The sequence below is a fragment of the Zosterops lateralis genome (genome assembly GCF_965231275.1).
Source record: "Zosterops lateralis genome assembly, chromosome: 1".
NCBI classification, from domain to species: domain Eukaryota; kingdom Metazoa; phylum Chordata; class Aves; order Passeriformes; family Zosteropidae; genus Zosterops; species Zosterops lateralis.
Window position 1 is genome coordinate 135,323,528 of NC_139762.1, and position 17,324 is coordinate 135,340,851.

Genomic DNA, 17,324 nt, shown 5'->3' on the forward strand with positions numbered 1-17,324 from the left:
TACGTGTGGCCAGATTATATATGCTTTGTGTGGAAAACATCATAGTTGAAACACATCATAATTAGTCCTGTGTATTTCTGTTGGAGTCTTTGATTGTATGAGTGTGCCATCTAGAGTTTTAAGGCCACATTAGTATTTTTTTCTCTTCTGCCTACATCTCATATAACTTGGTTGTATTTTAAAATGAAAAATGGTGGGAAGTTGCACTGAAGGTTAAAATTACTTAGTGCATAACATTTTACCTCCAAGGTATTAAAAACCAGCAGTGCAGTATTTTTGTGTAGCAGGCATCTCCTGCTAAAGTGTGTTGTATATAAAGCTTTGTTCTGAGGCAGCTTTTAATATAGCAACATCAGACTTGGATATTTAGTATATCAGTTTCTCTGTAAGGAAATCTGTTCTGTTTCTTGTTTTCAGTTATTTGATAATAATTTTCATGTCATTTGGCTGCTTAGCACCTTCTCATTTTCGTTACTGCTTAGCGCCTCTTTAAGTTATTATTTAGCACTCTGATTTGTACTTGTATTTTGGCAAAATTTACACATACTAGAGCTTACAAGTTAACCTTGCAAGTATTTCTGACAAATTTGTGTTTACTTCAAAGGTTAACTAAATTACTCGTATGAAAATGCATGGGCAGTCTCCAACAGAACTACTGAATTGCAGCAATGGAAATTGACAGTATTTTCCATATTCAAATTTTAAAATAAAGTTTAAAAATCCTCTGCAGGGGAAGTAACTGCATGAAATTCCCTGTACTCTCAGCAAGAAAGGGCTTGCTGAGAAGAGAAGCTGTCATATAATATGATCTTTGTAAAAGTAATTTTCCAGTTCTAGTAAATGATTTTGTAATGTTATGGATGCTGTGTTGCATTAAAGAATAGATTTTCAGAGAATGGGTTACTTAATTAACAAATGAACTTCATTATGTTCTGTATTGTGCTCTGACAGTGACAAATGCTACACAAAAATATTATCAAGCATTCAGTCTCCTCTTTCCAAAATAAAAGGCCGTGTTTTCATATTGTTTCAGTTGACAGCAAAAGCTTGGGACCTTTGCAATGCCAGACTGTGTAGCAATGACTGTGTCTTTATTTTCTCAACCTATTTTCTCATACTTTGGTAATAAGCTTGACAGGGAGAGCTCAGCGTTACCTGATGAGGTAGTCATTGGAGAGCCACCAAAACCTCTAGTTCTGCCTTTGTGATACAAATTATTGGTGGCTTCTTCAAAGCCTTTTGTCCAAATGTTATACAATTCATATTATGTGGCTGCAGAAACACATCTTGTTTAGAATAGATCCCTAAATCTCTTCAGTTCACTGCCCAGAATATCTCACAGTTGCTATTAGAAACTCTGTTATTAGTCAACGGAGGACTTCCTCTTGGCGGTGCTGTATTTGTAATGGCATCCATGTTTGCTAGTCACTGCATTTACAGTGGAACTTGAATTTAAGCCAGCTTTAGAAGGGAGGGGAAAAGGAAAGCAAATTAAACTTGACTTACTGGCATGAATTTGTTAGCTTCTTGTTACTTGCACTCTCATCTTCCAAGAACACCAACTGGAGCTGCAGTCAGGTTTGCAATAATAATTCTTGTAATTTAAGAGCTTCTATATATTCAACTCTAAACTCAAAGCTCCGTTATAATCTAAACCATAGAGATTCCAGTGAAACAGTGCTATGTGATGTGCACATACCCCCATGTGCAGGAAAGGACTACACCCACCCTCCTCCAAGTTGATGTCAGAGTAGAGGAGCATTAGTACAGTTTTTGACTGTGGTCTTGTCTAGAAAATTAATGTGGCTTAGTATTTCTCAAAATATTGCTTAGTACTTGCTCAGTATATTAATAGAATGTTACCTACAGCAAGTAGTCTACTGTACTGTTGTCTACAGTAGTACAACAGACTATTTGAGTCTACCCAGAGACTAGTTACCAGGAATAAATAGATCATTAATCTGCCTCTCAAAAATAAACTGAAAAAAAACCCCAAAACAACAAAACCCAACTCCTCCCCCCAAAAAATGCATACACAAAAAAAAAACCCCAAAACCCCCACCAAAACAACAAAAACTCAACCAACCAGAGAAAAAAAAAAAAAACACAGAAAAAGTCAACCCCACCAACATCACCTGGTAAAGTTGTTTTTCAGCTCCTGGATGTGAAACGAAAAACCTTTATCTGTGCACTGCATAGGTGAATTTATTTTCCCCTGTGGTGAGGAAGTCCCCTGTACAAAGCAGTGCAATCCTTTCAGTGCTTGTCAGGAAGGAAAAAAGGCTGGAGAAGCACATAGGCCTGTTCAACCCAATGCCATAGTAGAGTTTCCACTGTCACATTACAAAGAACATGCCATTCATCTGCACTCTGTATCCCAGAGCTGAGCTGTTGTGGTGTAAAGGACTAAATAAGCCTGGCCTGGCTTAGCCCAGAGCCTGCAGGGTCAGTGCTCAGGGCCATGTGCTCGAAGACCCAGCACAGCACCTGAGCTCTGCCCAGCTGCCGCTGCGGCTGCACATCGCCATGAGTCTCCTCACAGGATCTTACTCCTACTAAGGACTGTCCTATCCTCTGCTTTACTTTTCTCCCCTTGGCGTCTCCACAGCTGGAGAGTCTTGGAGATCTATTTTTGCTTTGGCACTGGTGGAGGTGACAGTAGAGATGATCAGTTTGCTGGAGTGATCCTGGCTCTGTGAAGGTTTTACACATTGTTGGTTTCAGTGCACTGAATGACCAGTGCACACCTAAAGGTCAGCATGTAAGCCTTTGCCTTGGACTGAGTCTGCTCAAATCCTTTGTGAGTACTTGACAAAGAGTGTCTGAGGTTGGATGTGATCCGTGCTGAATGGCCTGGAGGTGGAAAGATCTGTTACAGTGATGTGGCAACTGCAGTTTGGGTCTCTCAGTCCCTGGACCTTTTTTGTATGTGTGTGTGAAACAGCATGGGGTGAATGACTTCAGGAAAATAGTTTCAGATGGGAGGCTCTCTATCCAAGTCAGAGGGGTAGCTGGAGGGAGGATGAGCCACCTTTTCAGCTTGAGTGAGTCAGCCGACATCCACTAGCTCTCTGCCCTGTAGGAGGTGACAAAATCTGCTGCTCTTTTGCATTGCCAAAAACAACAATAGGTCTTAGGTTGTGTTTAAAAAAATTAAATTGTTGTGCAAAACTGTTTCATCATCCCTGTGCACTTTAACTGCTTTCAATGTGTACTTGATGTTATGGTTCCTCATGACGTTTGGGTGGCAGGTAGGCATCTACCTCACGGCAGTGGAGAAAAGTACATTTAGAGTGAGTGACTGCTCCCATGGGAAGTTTCTGGTGGCCTCCCATCATGCCAGGCCACAACCTGTGTGCAGTGCTTGCCTCATAGATGAGGCTTGCTTAAATAACATTCCTTTAGGATCCAGGCTAAGTTTCCCCAGAGAAGGAAAGATCTTTTCCCAAATTTATTCGTTTTTTCTGTAGCAAGCTTTTAGGTTTTGGACATGACGTTTGGAAGTGAAACTTTAAACCAGGCAGATGTAATCCTCCCAGGAAATCAACAAAAAATCAACAGTGAAGCAGTTTCAAAAAAGTGAGCAGCAAGTAAAATTAACCATCGCCTGTGTTTATTTAGGTAATTGAGCTTGACACCGTGGTGTGTCTGACAAGTTGGTTTGTGTTTTTTATTCAATTAAGTACAGACACAACACTCATAGCTGTCATTGCCCATCTGAGAATGAGTTTGTTTCAGTTTAGACATTGAAAACCATGTAAATGTGGATAGATCATGAGGTGGGCAGGAGTATAAGAAAACTCTCCAGTAGAGCTGTATCTCTTTCCCTGGACAGCTATTGCAGTTTATTCTGTTTAAGTTAGAATCAAGAATGAAAACCATAAAAAAATATTAATAGATCTGTTAAATGTCAATAGCTGCTGTCTGTTCAATTCTGAAATCAGTGTTGTTATGCCTTTTTAAATTAAATTATTATTCTATGGGCTGCTTGGCCATAATTAGCAGGCTTTATTGTAAGCTGGAAATATGTTTGAGAGATTCAAAGAGAGGATGAAAACTGAGAAATCTATAAATACCCCGATATTTATGCAATTGAGATAAATTGTATATAAAATGAACACAGAATTTCTGTTTTAAACACATCAATACCATTTAGTGCCTTGTAACAATATTGTAATTGTAGTCATGCCAAGCTTTTTGATCAAAACTTCCCAGAAATGTGATGGCTATATGGAGCCAAAAGCTCTAATAAGCTTTTAAGTAAAATTTGATTTAGTTAAGTGTAGGCACCACCCAGACTTAGAAAGGAGCCTTTGCTAATACAGATCATTTGTTCCTCTTGGGAAGCTCCCATATTCAGGTAATTCTGAGCCTGATAGTCATATGAAAGGAACAGCTACAACTATTACAGTAGTTTCAAAAAACATCAAGGCTTTTCAACATACAAACATATCTTCTCAGTAGAGATGTAGATGTGATCATTTAAGAGCATCTTTGAGAGCAAATCAATACATGATACCATCATTGGAATTGGGTGGAGAAGCCTAGCAAGAGACAGATCTGATTTTCTTTAGACCCTTTTTAATGTGAAGTTTGCTGAAGAAGAAGGAAGTTTGTTTCAGCTAATTACATAAAAGTGAATTTTGGGGGTGTGAGCCTGACAGGCTGGTGGGTGGCTGGGGTCAGTGCAAGGAGCAGTGTCTTATGCTGGTTCTGGGTTGATGGCACCTGAGCCTTCCATGCCAAGGCAGTAGGGCCTGGTACCCTGCTCTAACATGTGTCTTGGGGATGAGAACAGACTTTCTTGTGTCTCTTCAATGCCCAACCATGGTATTCTATCTTTTGGAATGCCTGTATAACATGAACAGTGCTTTAAAAAAAAATTCCAGTGATTTCCCACTTCAGAGGAGATCAGTGATCCAATTTATTCCTTCCAGCTCTAGGCAGCATACATACAAATATTTTGCTCAGAATGAGATCCTGGTCTCTATTCCTGGATTCATATTTAAACAACAAAATTAGGGATGGAATTCTTCAAGTCATCAACTCCCAATTGGCCTTCCTGGCACTTTCTTGATTCCATTTTTTTTTTTTTAATCAGACTACATATTTAAGTGCTTAAGTGCTTAGACATGGATTTTATTCTTACATTTAGGCACCTTTCTTTTTCTTTTTTTTTTTTTTTTTTTTTTTTTTTTTTTAAATTTTATCTTGTGTCCTTCATTTGCCAGACTCCTAAGTGGAAGTAGAACAGATAGTTGTCTGAATCACCCTGGCTATGTGTTTGTAAGCAGTTGAAGAGTAACTTTTCATAGACAGCCATCTGCGCCTAAAGTAGAGAAAGAAAGCAATGAAAGTGATTGCTGACTAATGCGGTAAGATCAACATTTTAAACAAAATTAATGCAAAAAAGGCTACAGATACAGGAAGATGTAGGAGTTAGTGAGGTTAGAGGTCTACTTGAAATATGGAATCTGTGCACTGCTGGATTCTGGATAAGTCTTATAGTCCTTTGTCTTCATGTCTCCATGTCCATTCCCACAGTCTCTGGCCTCTTGCCTCCCACCAGTTACATCTTTTGTAGTGGCTCTTTGGGGCAGGTTCCTCTCCATGTGCTGTGGCCAATGGTGACGTGTGAGGATGGAGGCATGACGTCTGGGTGGTGGTTTGTCTGTTGTTTTCTCCTGTTTCCTTTTCAGTGGTGGGTGAGACCTGAGAGTGTGTTCTTTGGCAGTGAAAAATAAGTACCGATATAATACCAAATAATATATGGCAGTGTTCACTTACCTGTGGTCATTTCAGGTATATGAGCCAGAGAAATCAAAAGGGTCAGAAGGATGTCTGTCTGCTGTTGCAACCCCAGTGATCAGAAGAAATCTATGGGACCAGCGCTTCAGTGCTACCATGGGAATAGGAGCACAAACACCCTGAATGAAGAAGACTAAATAGATGGGAAGTTACACTACTGAGGACTGGCTAGCATGCCAGAATTTAATTTTACAATAAAATTGAGGTTTGACTGCTGCTTTTGTTCCATAGCAGAAGAAAGAAAAAGCCAACAGAAACCTTTTCACCACTGAAAAAGCCATAGCCACAAGGTTTACTCCACACTGGCTTACCAGTAACCTAATGACTGAGTAATTTCCCTGTGTGGTAGGAGGTGAGGGTTTATGCTGTCTACCTGATTACAAGAGACTTTGAACTTGTGTTTCTTGTATTCCCAGCAAGTAACCTATCCATCATGTGTGGAGTCAAGTCTCTGGCCCAGAGATGGTTGGAAAAAAGAGAGAACTCAGTATGAGACAGCTTCTCTTGGCAGCTTGAAAAGACAAACTTTGCCTTCCTTTCATGGTGAACTTCATGTATCTGCAAACTACTGAAGTGTTAACTGAGCTTGAATAAAGTAAATTATCTTTCAGACATACAGATGCATCTTCAAATCTTTAACTTAGCACATTGTTTGGCTCAGACCTCAAGTGACATAGCTGGTGCTGGCAAGGAAGGTGCTTGCCATTGCAAAGACAGATCTTAAAACATAACTTCATTTTTCTTACCTGCTAAAGTATGGTGAGTTTTCATTTTTTATATTATTTTAGCAGGGTTAAGTAGATAAATTTCCTTATTATGCTGATTTTTCTATGAAAGACTCCTGTAAATGCTGTTCTTTGTTACATTAGTAATGTCTTATCTCTTGAGTCATTCAGTCTGTGGGGTTATTCCTTTTTCACCTCCGTGGGTAGTTTAAAATATCTCCGATGAAATCGGTGTGCAGCAAAAAGGTAACTTCACTGGAAATTATATTTGATTAGTTATTTTTCCCTTGTGCAGTGGGAGTTACTCAATCTTTTTTAATGACAAAAATCTTGTGGGTAATGGTATAGTTCTGTAACCAGCATGAAGCAACCTCCCACTTCCTGAGTTTTGTTACTGACTTGGCTCAGCAACTTGTTTCAATTCAGTAATTTAGGGTTTTTCTCCTTCAGATTTCTCAAATGTAAAATGCAATCAATGAAATCTTCTGCTCCCCCAAAAAATCACTGCTCATAGGTGTTGCTACAAAATTAATACACTGGTTATCAATTTTACCCTGCTTAACTTCATAAATGTTGTGTTACTAGTTGGCTGATCAACAAACTACATCTGTCTGGGGAAAGAAGTAATTTCTCACAGGTAACAAGAAATTTATATCATGTGAATTGTTCCAGTCAGTGCTTCGAGTGACAGCAGAGTGTAGGGTAAATTTGGCAGAATTCATGTACATTTTATACTGGTTCCAGATGTTTTAAGCATTCTATGCATTCATTTTTAAAAATGGTCCTTTAATAGTTGAGGTGGTTATTAGTTTTTCTGGTCAAACTGAACTTCAATATGAGTTTGAGGGACATAAATTAGCATGTCTTGCTAACTTAAACTTTCATAACTTATCTATTTTATTTTCTGTAGTTGTCAGAGCTTTTGATCCTGTATTCTTCATTGACTATATAAAAGATAATCTGCCATTTAGATTAACAAGAGAAAAATATTTGAAATATGTTGTATGCAGAATTATTGTATGATCAAGTGCAAAATGATAGATCACACAATAAAGGGATGTGGAATAAAGTATGAAAAGGTCTTGAATAAAAAAATGAGATGTGGTTCTGAATGTTAGTGGGGTCACAGCTAATCCTGAAATTAATTATTCTGTATACTGAAAGTTTGATCAACTCTGATTTAACTCAGCATGAGTTTTTATTTTGATCTGAATGTGAACTTGATGTCATGAGTTTTAGGTCAAATATTATATTCCATTAAAATACTAATTTCTATTTTGTAAATAATTTTAGACCATTTTCACTTACAATCACAGGTTCCTCTATACTGAAGGTGCTGCAGTGCCAAATATCTTGTAATGAATGGGACACATGGCATGTCAAGTGTTTAAAGTACATGATAAAATAAGGAACTGTTCAAATTTTTTTTTTTTATTTTTAAACTATTTTTGTATCACAAGTCTGAAATGTGACTGTTTTGTTTTTGGGGTTTTTTTTGGGTTGTTTTGTTTTGTTTTGTTTTGTTTTGGGTTTTTTTGTTTTGGGTTTTGTTTGTGGTTTTTTTTTTTTTTTTTTTTTTTTTTTTTTTTTGTCATTAGGCAGCTCTGGTATAATTTATGTTAAGAGGTTTTGGCCTGTTTATGTGTGCTGAAATTTGCCAAAATTGGTAATGTGATATTCCATCTTTAGCAAGCCTATAGAGCAACAAATAATGACACATGACTGTATGTGAGTGTTGTTTGTTAATTTTTTTGGTGGTGTTCATGAAATGCAACAATCTTCCAACCTAAATTCTGCAGCATTAGGCAGCAAGTTGTACTCTGAACTAAACCAGATGTTGATCAGCTCTGTTCCTATTATCGACTTGGGGCAGAGATGGTAACCAGACCTTATTTGCAATGTTAACATTTGGAACAGATTAACAGCAGTTAGGCTGAAATGAGAAACCTCCACTTCACTGAAAAGGTTCAAAATGTGTAATGCTGTAAAAATCAGGATGTCTGTAGTATGTTAGATAGGAGTAAATAAGTTAACTGTAAGCCGCACTTTCTCCTTCTCAGGATCTGTTGTTTCCAGTTTATGAGTGACTCTTTGAAAGGACATGTTTATGAGGTAGAGTCAAGGCTTAAGTCCTGATAAACCATCTACCTGATGAGGTAAAGTATATCCAAATTTGCTGTGCCTGTTCATCGTGAAAGAGCCTTTCCCATAGCCAGGCTGTACAGAAGACTTTTGTCTGGGGAACAAATCCCACATGCATTTGTGAAGTGCAGAGACTCAGGATGCTTTTGACTGCCAGGCTTCTGCAACATTCAAACCCAATGGGGAACGTCCCCCAGAGGTCCTGTCAGAGTACATGGAACACGTGGTGGCCTGGACAGGGCATGCTGGGCTGGGGATGTTTCTCCCTGACTGCTTGTGGTGTCTCAGAGGATTCACTGGGAACTGGAGGGCTTCAACCGGAGTGTAGCACAGGCCTAATGCTTTTTAGGCTGAAATTGGGCTAAGCTTCACTACCTCTTTGTTAATATTATGTAGATACTGCTGCAACCACAAGCTTCTAGAATGCATTATTTCTGGTGTCATATTACCCTCCTCCTCCTTTCCTGTGCTTTTTTATTGGGAGTATTGCTTTAGCAGGAATTGAATAGCAAACTTGAATCTAATGAGAGTATTTCTGCAAAAGTCAGAGGTGTTTCTGGGTTCTCATTGTGTCACTTGCTGCATGGTTTTTCCATGTGCCTGGTCTGAATACATAGTATTCAGGTTTGCAGAGAGTAAAAGCCTTTTGAACACTCACATGCAAGGCTTCTATTTAAATGTAGTTGTTCAGCACTGTCAGTACAGATGTGGAGGGAGATGAAGTGAGGACATTAGCTACCCTGGTAATCTGGTCAGATTGTTCAAATAGGAGCCATCTCAGCCTAGGAAATCTCCAACCACAGCTGCACACATGGAGAGCTTCTCTGGGAAAAGAATTAGCAGCAAAATGCTTCCACAAGTGGATGGGCCTGTATTGGTGGTGCTGGGCACTTGCTGGTAAGCTAAAGGGGAAATCAAACCTGATCTGCTCTAATTTCATTGCATGAACTATTGCATGGATTTCAGTTCAGTTCATGTTGACGTAGAATGGTTTTGGTTAACTGTACAGTGTGGCTGGAGGAACATGCTGGAGCAGTAGCTGTGCTTGTCTTGTAACTTTCTACAGGTAAAGTTATAATCCCTCTTGTAGGAAGTAGCAACAGCCATCTCTGTCTTTTGGGAAGGAGCAAACTTGTAATGACAGGGACTCTGCCCTGTACTGCTGTGGCCAGGTGACCAGCAAGGAGGGACATGTTTGGCCTTGTCCTTTTTGGGATGGGGAGAGGAGCCAAGGTGTGGTCAGGTGGAGCAACAGCAGCACTGGGACAAGCACTGCAAGGATGGACCTGGAAAAACACCAAGACATGGAAGCATTTACTCCATACAAGCTGGCTAGAGATATGATCTCAAACATGTCTTACCATAGGCAGCAAATGAAGGGATGCTGGAAGCATGAGACAGATGCCTGCCTGTGTGTGCTGAGTACAGGCTGGTGTACACTCAGACCCACACTACCCAGGGGTTTGCTCCTGGCATTCAGTCATTAAAAAATGAAGTTGCCTCCTAGCTTGTGTCCACCCAGCATGGATGTGAGGCAAGTTCTGGTGAATGAATAGGTTCAGACAGCCTTGGACCTATGCTGCAGAGGTCTGCTGGTTTTCCCTCCAGTAGTTCACAGCTGCATCACATAGTTCCTGAGTGAATCCACCTATAGGTCACTCAGGGATGCGGGTGTAGGTAAACTTCCAAAATTTATTGTAAAAGGTATGTTTGCCTTTTTCTTGACCTTCTAGGTATTTGGGCCTTTTGAAAATTGATCAAGCAGTTATTGAATTACAGGTTAGTGTGGAGCCATCTCTGGCCATGATGTTACTTAGAAGCTAGTCTGAATTTCAGTTTGCAGCTGGACCTCTTCCCTGCTCCCTGTATTTTAAATCTGAAAAAAATATTTTCAGATGCAGAAGAAAAGCTGAGAGTACTTTGCAAGTAATAGTATTTTCCATATAAAAGTGAAAAAGTAGTGCAATACTAAGCTGTTAGTATTTTAAAGCATGACTTCTTTTAGATGGTGTATATGTGAGGAGCACAAAGGAGGGATTAATTTTCCCCCTCAGGTTAGCAGCTATTTCCAAGGAAGCTTAGAGGGAAATATTTTATGGCACTGACACTGCAGAAACAGGCAGGTGGGAACTCTGAAGCATGGTGGATGTTGCTATCTCTACTTAAAGACTCTGATCTGAGGCTGAATTTAGAGTATCAAGCATAAGCACACAGTGCAAGGTGGTGAAGCAGGAGTAAAATGCCAGCAAATAACTGCAGCTCAGCATGTCAGTACACACTGCTACGTGGCTGTAGTGTTAGCATCTCCCACACTGAAATGGCTGAAAAACAGTTTATGAAGTGGAAGCATGGCTTCAAGCAAGGCAGAATTTTGAGAAGAAAACTTGAAGTGGCACTGTTGGACAGAATGTTTTGTGTGCCCATTCTTTCATATTTTCAGTCCTTCACCTCTCTGCATTTCTTCATCTCTCAGGCAGATAATGGTTCTAAGGGTGCTCTGCTCAGCTGTCATTTCAACATCCACAGGACCAGTAACCAGGTCTCATAACTGATAGTAAAATTTTGCTCATCCTTTACTTTGGCCACTTGAAAAATTTTGCAAGGCAGGGGCATATTTGCATAGGCAAACTTTTGCTCTGGAGATAAAATCATGCTATTTCTAACTCTTGCACTCTAACTTCTGTCTGCTTTACCTTTGCAATGGGCATTCCTATTGTAAAGAGTTCCTTAACCCTTTAAGCCCTTTTTAATATTGCTTTTAAAGCTGCATTTTCCCTGCTGTAAGAAATCTGACATGTTGGAATTAGTGACAGAGTTTTAAATATGGAGGTGATATGCTGTAAAATCTCAGTTGCAGTTTGCATTAGATTTAGATTTAAAATGAGCAAAAATGTAATTGAGGGATAAAAATTGGCAATATTCATAGTCTAGGAATTATGTTTCAGACTTTGGAAGGAAAATGGTTTGGCTTCTTTTTTTTTTTCTTTTTTTTTTTTTTCCTTTTTTTTTTTCACTTTCAGGAATACTATTATTTTCTTACTTAATGGTTTTGGATGCTGTTAAATGAAAAAATATTTCTGGAGTAAGTGACTTTTGCAGGTGCTTTGTCCTGGGGTGTTTCTTGGAGTTTTTCAGTATGACTTTCTGTGAAAGCAACAGGTCACAAACCTTCACAAAGTGGTTTCCAGTCAGCCAGGAGTGACAGCTGAAGTTGCTGTGTGACCAACCTGCCCAGCCCAACATTTAACCATGCTGGGGGGTGGCTGCAGCAGGGGAGAGCACTCAGACATCCCTTTGGAAAAACTATGTTGTATTGCACACAAAGAAGAAGAAAATGGATTCAGATCTTACAGACCCAAGGACTAATAATGGCTTGGCACCTTGAATATATGTGGCACAATCTTATTGAAGTATTGACTGGACTTAGTTACCACAACTGGAACTTTGCTGACACCCAAACTAGTGGGAGAGGTTTGCTCTCAGCAGGAGCTGCCCAAGGGCATCACCATCTCACATATTTATTATTTATTTATATATAACAATATATTATTCTTACTGTCTCAGGCATGCATTTGGGTTAGCTATGAGCTTAATTATAAAGAAAAAGCATTTTTTGGTGGTGATCCTTAGAGGAAATTCTTGTCTTTTCCTTTCCCTACAACTGAAGAAGTAGAGTCCTCCTACCCTACCTCTCCCTCCTCAAGACCCCAATCCCATGCTGTGCTCACACCTCCAGTCACAGCAGCAAAGTGGCTGAAACTCTGGAATTTGGTGGAGTGAGAGCTCATCCACTGAAGACCAGCATTGCTCTTACAGTCACTCCAAAGCAGCCAGAATCTCTATCCTGGCACAAACAAGGCAAATTTGATCAATTGGCATTTGAGCTGCTTCTACTAAAAAAACCCCACAACCAACCATGTGGTCATGAGGTCTGAGGCTTCAGCACATTGAACTGGGATGTGGAAGTGACCTTGGAAAGCTGAGGCTTCGGCTTTCTCTTATACCCTCATTTGTCTTGTAGCCCCTCCCAGAAACAACCAGCTCCCCTTGGGGAATGGTAAAAATAATCTAAATATGTACTTTATTTTAAAGACAGCTTATGATTTTAGATGTATGATTGCTTTCCTTCCTTTTACTTGTTTCACTAAAGATCAAATACATTTTTTTCTGCCCAAATTTTCTTTTTTTCCAACAAAAATTTGCATGTCATGTCAAATGATAGAAAAATATTTTCGGTGTTTTTGTTAAGATCATGATGCGCTGTTTAGTTTTTCTTTAAAAAAAAATCAAACACATTAATTCTTTAATTTCTTAGATACATTTCTTTGGTTCCCTCCCCCTCTTTTTAAATGGAGAAGCCTTTTCAGGCTTATGTCAGGTCAGATGCTCTTTTCTGCTTACACAGTGTCATTGCAAGGCACTGGATGGCTGAGGTGCTTTCTGGAGCACTTTATACCCCAGTAACAGTTTCTGAAGACATCTGCATGTTGTCTGTGTTGGTAACATCCTGAGGCTGGACCAGCCTCTTAGAAGTGTCTTGATTTTGTTTTGTTTTCAACTTGTGAAACATGAAAGAGAGGTAGGAGAAATGTTAGTCAAAGGTGAAGGTTTTACAAGTATTTCTCATTCAGTTGATGTAAAATAAATTCTTTACAGCGTAACTGGAATGTCTTTGCAGGTGTTCCAGGATGGTTGTACCCAGCTCTGAGAAGAGAACAGTGCATTTCCAAGTAACACACAAGGTTAGCTCTGCCAGCTTTACTTGTAGCCTTTAGTCAGAGATGTACGTAATTTCTATTTTACAGCTGTCCAGACACACTTCTGAAAAACCTAAGCCATATACACCAGATGTTACTTAGTCCAGTGTGGTCTACCTTGGACCCATTCCAAACTTGCCTGCATATAATTTTCAGGTCCCAACAGCCCTGCAGTGCTAGAAGATAAAAAACTGACCATAAATGTACCCTTTCATATTACTTAGAACTCAATTTAATTATCTGAAACACTACCAGATATTTAGTTCAATCAGGAGAATTCCACCTTAACATTAACTACTACCATATAATTTTATTTTTCTAATTTGAGACAGGTTTTGGTTTACTGGCTCTGAATTAGACAAAGTTCAAATCAATGATTCATATAATTACCTAAAAAGGTTTTTTTTCTTAAATTGTAAATAATTGAGTGTGTTTATATGGCCTTATAGGGAAAGCCAGTCCATGAATTTATAGGATTTTGTTTTCTGTATACACATGGTTGGGGTATGTGTTTATGATTTAGACTTGATATTTAAAAAATATGATTTACAGACCTGCTAAGGAACTGGCAGTGCTGGTGAAATCCTCTCAAGAAAGAAAAATTCTCAGATTTTTTGAGTCAGCCCTGCTTAAGCGTTTGCTTATAATCAAATGAATGTGAAATGCTTCCCTGAGGACGTCAGTGACCCGAAGATGGTCTTAAATCAGGGCCTTCAGTGCCTGAAAAGTTTCTTTCAGAGCCCTGATTCTGACTGTAGCCTGACTCTGAAGAGCTATTTAGGTTTCTAGCCCTCTGTTCCAAGATTTTTGTGCTTTGTAGGCCTCAGCCCTTGCCCTGTAAGCATAGCAATAAGAAATATGAAGTTGTATGGAGAGTCCCACTTTCTTTAGACAGTATTTTCAATGTATTGATTATTATCTCATATTAAAGGCATATTTTAATATGAAAAAAATAGAAAGTTTAATAATTTGGTTATTTTTTAGTCATTGCTGATTTTCTTAGTGTTTTCCTTTTTTGGTATGAATTTTCTGCATATATTGACTGTGATGAGTTTATTTCATTTGTCTTTCCTGAATTTTTTTATTTGTTTCACACAACTGTTCCTTTAGTTTTGGATCAGGAGATAATTCAGAGAAACAACAAACCAAGGAAAATATTACTGAGAATTTTTTAAAAGTGATGACATGCTCAAAATGTGTAATCAATGGAAGCAGCAGCCACTTGATTATGAATTAATTTTATCAGCACACATAAGCAAGACCCATGTGACAAATTAGAATAAACAAACACATTTGATTTTGATGTTAAGTATTAAGCAGGTTTCTTTTATAATTTAATCTATGTCTTGGGTGTTATTTCCCTGAACGATCCATTTCATTTCAAGTAGTGGTACTGCAGGGTAAAGCTAAATCAGATAAAAGTGGTTAATGAAGGAAGTAGATATTTCTGTCTCACTCTGTGAATAGCTTCTTTCCTTTAAGATTTTTAAATAGAAATAACAACAGTTATAAGAAATATTTCCAGCTAATATATTATCTTTTATTGATTTCTTATGACCTATATTATTAGACCCCTTGCTTCACGTTTCTCCTTTTTGATTCATATTATCTTTTGTTTTAACTTTCTTTTCAACTTTAAATTTTGTGATCTCCTTCATGGGTCAGAATTACAGAGTACTGAACATTTTTTACCTCTTTTTGTCTTGCATTTTAAGAATACCTTTATTTCCCAAACTGCCTTTACATCTGTGGCTACAGCTCCCTGCTCCACTTTCTCAGTGCTCCATTTGAGCTCCTGCTAAAACTGAAAGCTTTGGGAAAAATAAATCTAAGATGTCAGTGACTTAAAGCTCAGTGCTGTAAGTTTAAGATGTTTGCCTAATATCACATCACCGAAATGGAACAGATAAAGATGAAGTGTAAAGTATATGTAACGTGGCTTGCAGTTAAGTGCAGTAATTGGAGAATGCAGGCAGCAGATCTGGGAAGGTGATAAGGTAAGCAAAAGCTTCTTGGGAAAGGTAAACTGTCTGAAGAGCTGACAGTGATATGCACTGACTGGAAGGAACCCAAAATTGTTTTAGCCTTTAAGCATCCAACAGACATTGAAGTAATTGAGTAATCATACACTCTGGGTCCAGTATTCCTGTCACTGATACCCCATGCGTCTCAGTTATTGGTGTAATTTAAATCTGATAGCCACATAATGGACCAAATTCTCTCCTCCACTTTTCATAAGTTGTCCTATTGGATTCAAAATGAAGAATGTTTGCTTAAGTGCAGTGAGCAGGATTTGTGTCATGAGGCTTATTTTTCTTCTCCAAAGTGGTGTTCCCTCCTGTATGTACTATATAGCACCACAGAAGACAAAATACTTTTTCTAGAGGAAAATACCCTGAAGCACCACAGATTAACTTAAATTCTCAAAAAGGTGTGATCTTTTCTGTTTCTTCCAGTGTTCAGGCACTTTTTCTTAATTTTTGTGCCAAAAATTGTCCCCACGTCTCCTTTTTGGTGCCAGTATTTTGAAAGTGTGTCAGATTCTGCGCCGTAAAAGATGATGCCTGCCGCTATGTATTTCTTGGAATGACAGCTTCTACCTTTCAAAGGTCATTTGGGTCAGAAATTTTCATTAAAAAATATTTGAGTACATGCCACATACCTTGTCTGCTTATTCCATCTTAATATTCAACAAAACATTTCAATATTGCTAAGCAGCCAGATTGGAATAAGCTCATTGGAGCATGGGAACATCTTTTAGTGCTGGTTTTGTACATAGCACCTCATATGCTGAGGCTGGGGTTGCACAGGCTGTATTGTGGTGCAAATAATAAATACTAATCATCAGGAGAGCTTTAAGGTGGGACCCATGCAATGAGCAGACAGCTTTGCAGAACAAGCCAGCCCTAATTTGTCCAGTAACATGGGTGATGGGCTTGCACGTGTCTCCTTAGTACTAAGGTGATTGATTAATATGCATGAAGTGTTATAGGACAGGTTGAAAGGGTCTGATCAACCCCCCAGCCTGCAGTGGATGGAAAGCCAGGCCCACAGCTTAATGCAGAAACTTGACTGTTGTAGAATTTTCCCAACTAGGAGTACATATGCCATGGGGGAACCTTTTCTTTAGATTATGTGAGTTAGTTAATCTTGGGATTTGTTCAGCAGGTTTCTTTTGCAAACTCCCACCTCTACACATTTCCTTCCACCCTCTCCACTTTCCTCAGCAATAGGGCTGCTTTCAGGCTGGCTCTAGCACAGTAACACTAGTCTGGCAAACTAAATTAATCTGAACTACTCCTAGTAAGCTAAACAAGACACAGCACTGCTGTGCAGTCATACAATGTAACTGGTAGCACACTTTCTAGCCAGACCTGGGCTGGGACAACCATCATTTCTCCATGGAAGTATGTCCATGGAAAGAACATCCCCAACAGTCTGGGGAACAGGGCAGCCAAGGAACTGTTCCAAAACACAGAAGAGATGAGACACCCTCCTGGGGGAGAGAGGGGCAGGGTACAGCTGCACTGACATGAGCTGTGCTGTGCAAAGCCAGAAAACACTCTGGCACATCGTATGCAATAAAATAAGCAGCAGATATATGTGGATTTGGGGACAAAAAGTTGTCCTCTGGTTGCAACCTGATTCTGTTCATTGAGACTCCGTATTTAGCTGAGATATCTTGTCCCCTTTATACTATGAAGCAGCCTGCCAGGTTCTGAGACTCCCCTTCATTATCACTTCTGCAGACAGCAGCACCTCATGGCTGTCACCCATCTAACTAACACAACACCTCCCCACATCTTTCAAAGTTTTCACTCTGGGAAAGACGACTGAGTTTTCAGAGAGAAAGAAGAGTTGAAGATGCCCTGCCTCTCTAAACATGGCTGGT